The 4,164-nt window shown below is 47.3% G+C and overlaps 1 long non-coding RNA gene across 1 annotated transcript; it reads left to right on the top strand.

Moving 5' to 3' along the window:
• The first annotated feature begins 1,800 nt into the window (after window positions 1-1,800).
• On the top strand, window positions 1,801-3,213 carry LOC127492470 (uncharacterized). Its single transcript, XR_007922020.2, has 2 exons — window positions 1,801-2,325; window positions 2,794-3,213. It is a non-coding gene; the product is annotated as an uncharacterized lncRNA (long non-coding RNA).
• Window positions 3,214-4,164: the final 951 nt, after the last annotated feature.

Here is a 4,164-nt window from a genome sequence, read left to right as displayed (position 1 = left end):
TTTTGGGACCCTCTCCTGACGCAGCCAACATGACTTGTATGTACATGGATAAGCCATCTGGCCTTCTTGGGTCGCAGTGTTCTCTCTACAGAGCAAAATAAATAAATAAATAAAATGTTGCCGTGGCTACACTCAGTTCCCTTCCCACCTGGAACCTTTGATGCTGTATCAGAAAGACCTGGGCCAGTTTTCTTGCTTCCTCGGATGAACATGAAGCTCCTTGGCCCTAATGTTCTCTGCAGCGGGAAGGGCATTCACTCTTTCAAGCTTCCAGAAGCCCATTTAGTAAATTAACGCTGGAGCTACTGTGGGATTGAATCACAGCTTGCCATTGTCATCAGCTTAGCACTCCTCGAGACAGGCTCACACCAAGGCTACCCAGCAGCCAGCTCAGGAGAAAGGGGCTAATTGTCTTCCCATTTCTTCCTCTGATGATAGGATTCCTCTCAATGACGAATGTGGGAAACACAGCCATTCAGGAGGAAGGGGCAGTTGATGTTTAATAGTAACTGTATGCATCTAAAAGCAAAAATACATTTTCTACATATTCATCATAAAGCATTGAGAAGTAGCAAGGAAGAAAAGATCTGTCAGTTCTTTACTAAGAGACAGTCATGTTGATATTCTGTCCTTCATACTTGTATTTTAGCAAAATAGAGAATACTAATGTGTGATGCATACTATTTGTAATCTATCTTCCTTTAAGTATATGAAAACATTATATATTATTATTACTCTTCTGCTGCATTTTAAAAATTTATCTATTTTCACTTTATTTGAAAGACAGAGAGACCTTCCATCTGCTGGTTCACTTTCCAAATGCTCACAACAGTTAGGGCTGTGCCAGACCAAAACGGGGAGCTGGAACTCCGTCTGGGTCACCCACCTGGGTAGGGGTGTTTGGGCCAATATCTGCTGCCTTCACAGAACATCGGCAGAGAACTGGATCGGCAGCCAAGGAGCTAGGACTCAAACGAGGCATTCTGATGTGCAGTACGGGCACCTGAGCTGTGACTTAACCACGGTGCCCGATACCTGCCCCTTCGCATGCATGGTTTTTAATGGTTTCATAATGTCCTATGCATTATGTGGTTCATTCATGATTTATTTAGCCATTCTATTGCTGGGCATGATTTCATTTAAACTTTCCACGATCATAAACAACACCATGACGAACATGTTGGAGCTGAATCTCGGGGCACATAAATGGCTGCTCTAAGCCTCAGAAGGGTATGAAGCAGGCAGACTGAACTCAGAAGTAAGCCTTCTGCTCCGTGGCACGAACGGCAGCTTTGTTAGGGAAGGGCTGTTTCCCTAGTGGCATGTATGCGGGATGATTGGCCAACGCGAGGCCCGTGGTACGCCCTGCCGAGCAAGCGTCAGTCCTGCCACCTGGCACCTCCCCAGGTCCTCGGAAACCTGCCATGGGGCTCGGGCCTCCCGGTGGAGAGCAGACTTCGCAGGGTGGGTAGGCACCATGGGGAGAAGCGGGAGAGGGCCCTCAGCAATTTTTTTATGGCACCAGGCTTCTGTTCAGTGCTTTGGATAATTAAAAAGAGACCCCCACCCAGGCCACATCTTCAGTCTAAAATGCACTGCGTGTGGATTTTGGAATTGGCTCCCGAGGGACGGGGTGGAAGCGCAGTCCTCCGGGACATGTCAGCGAGGCTGGAGAAAGTGCTGCAGAACTGTGCGTGCTGACTGCTCCACAGGCAGTGCTCGGCTAGCTGACCTCATAGGTCCTTCCCATCTGGAATGCCTGTGATGATCGGAGCGGCTTTTGCAGTGTGGCCAGACTCAGAGCACAAACATTTAAAAAGGAAGCAGGCCCCCGTGGAGGGACAGGGAGATCTTCCTTCTCGGTGTTTTCTGCCCCTAAACCACGTCTGCTCTCCCTGACAGCCGAGGTGGGCAGCAGGCCTCCCTCGGTTTCCTGGGCTGGGAGAGGCTCCGGTGCTGCCTCGGTAACAGCAGAAGCGTGTTCTAGAGCCCACTCGCCCCAGGTGATGGAGTTCGCAGAGAAGTGAAAGACAGGGAGGAGCCCGTCCTCCCCACAGCCCCCAGTATGCGTGGGACAGCTGAGCAGGAGCCATGGACTTCCTGCCTTGTCCCCTTGGGGGCTTGGTCTGTGCCCTCAGCCTTTATCCCCCACAGAGGGAAAACCATCCTGCCCCAGCAGGCCCGCTCATGAGGTTGTGAGACAGTGAAGCTGCTACCGCATCCTTGCTATAGGCCTAGCTGCATGTGTGCGAACCGCATTCATGCAATGGATACTCACCACGAGAATGGGCTAAAGTCATCCATTGAGCACTAACGTATTTGAAGGTGAGACTCTTTCATTTGTTTATTGCTATATTCCCCAGGTTTGGGCTATATCCTCAATAACTGCTAGTTGCATGAATGAGTGAATGAATACAGCATCTAGTATGGCAAGGTACTATGCTAGATGCCAGGAGAGCAGTGTGGCATGGTGGGAAGGGCACTGGATTTGCAGTCACACAGCTCTGGGTTCCAGTCTGTTGGGAGCCTCCATGCCCTCTTCTGGAACCAGTTGTGGCGATGAAATCTGTTGGTCAAATGCCTAGCGCAGCCCAGGTCTCGGGGGTGCTGAGCGAGTCCTTATCGTCCTTCTTGGAATGCACATTCTGGACTGTGCAGCTCCCCAAGGGGTGAGCCAGGCTGGGAAGATACTAGAGAAGGGAGGGCTGGCTGTTTCTGTGTTCTGCTGTCGCTGCCTTGTACCTGGTGGGGGAAACTGGCTGTGCCTACACCAAGTCATCAATCTCCTTTCAGGCCACACACCTGGAGCTGTGAGCTGAGAGGCATCCGCTCCAGCAGCAGCTGGTTCATCTTCGATCCGCGGCCCAGACACATGGAGCATTTAGAACAGAGAGGAGAGGAGGTGGTCGTCTCTCTCCAGGAAGAAAAGAGTGAAGGCCTCACTTTTATTATGTGCACTGGTATATTGACTTGGCAGCTGACGTATTCCTTTTATAGCATTGCTTTGCATAAAACTGCATGATTCCAACTTATGGTACACAAGAGTTTGATTATATTTAAAAGTCAAACATGGAAGATGTCCATTGTCTACATAAGGGAGAAAAGATAAGCGGTGCCATGAATCACTACTCTTTGTACACTTGTATTCCCTGAACTAATTACTCATTTGCTTAAATAAAAGGCTCCACATTGAGTGCTGGTCATTAGCAAATACAAGCTGATTGCATTTCATCAGAATCTCTGAACTTCCTAAGCCTTATATTTCATACCAGAAACCCAAGCTGAAATATTTCCATGTGGTAACACTTTTGATAGAGGCAAAAATAATTTAAACAAATAATTAGCCTTGAGAATAAAAGTGTACACAAAAGCACAATTAATGAATTTACTAATTGTTCTTCCCTGCTGTGGACATTGCTCAAAGTTGAATTTTAAGCTCTTGCATAAATATAAACTACTGTACCAAGGCACAAAACTGGATGACTCACCATTAGTCATTAACGGTGCCTTACAAACAAGTTCTCAGAGCAAATGCGCTCACCTAGGCAGACATCAATTTGAAAATAAAAGCAAGTCTTAGCTGACCAAATGGTCTTTGAGTCATTGGGAAACACACACACACACACACACACATGAAATCTGTGGGGTTTTCTGCCCTATATAAATATCAGATGGGCAACACTGACCTTATTCAAAATTCTCCATTAGCTGAATAGGAATGAATTTGGTCTGTCCTGACCATGTGGCCAAATGTATCTGCCCTCCCTCTCTCTTCTACCCATTGCTGAAATGGAATTCCGTGTGACCTGCAGTGCCTTTGGGGCTTGATAGTCTCAATACATATGTCAAGGAGTCAGCCTCTTCCTCTCCTCTGGCCTCTCCTCTTCTTCATCTTCATCTTGCCTTCTTTTAACTCCTCCAAAAGCAGTGTTTTCTAGATTTACCCAGAAGGCTGCAAACCCTGAACTATATAAAATGGAAATGGTTCTCATGTTTTCCCAGCCTGGGAACAAAAGTAGGAGAAGGCAATAGAGAGAGATTCAAGAGTGAGATAAATTCCTGGCAGAGCTGTTGGGTGTTTCCTTAAAGAGAAAAACAGCAACAACAAAAAAGATCTCTCAGCCTCTCGGGGTAGTTGTTTTTTAATAGGACTCCAAATCATGA

This window comes from Oryctolagus cuniculus, chromosome 10 (genome assembly GCF_964237555.1).
Source record: "Oryctolagus cuniculus chromosome 10, mOryCun1.1, whole genome shotgun sequence".
In the NCBI taxonomy this organism is placed as follows: domain Eukaryota; kingdom Metazoa; phylum Chordata; class Mammalia; order Lagomorpha; family Leporidae; genus Oryctolagus; species Oryctolagus cuniculus.
This window is presented reverse-complemented; position numbering and strand designations above follow the sequence as displayed.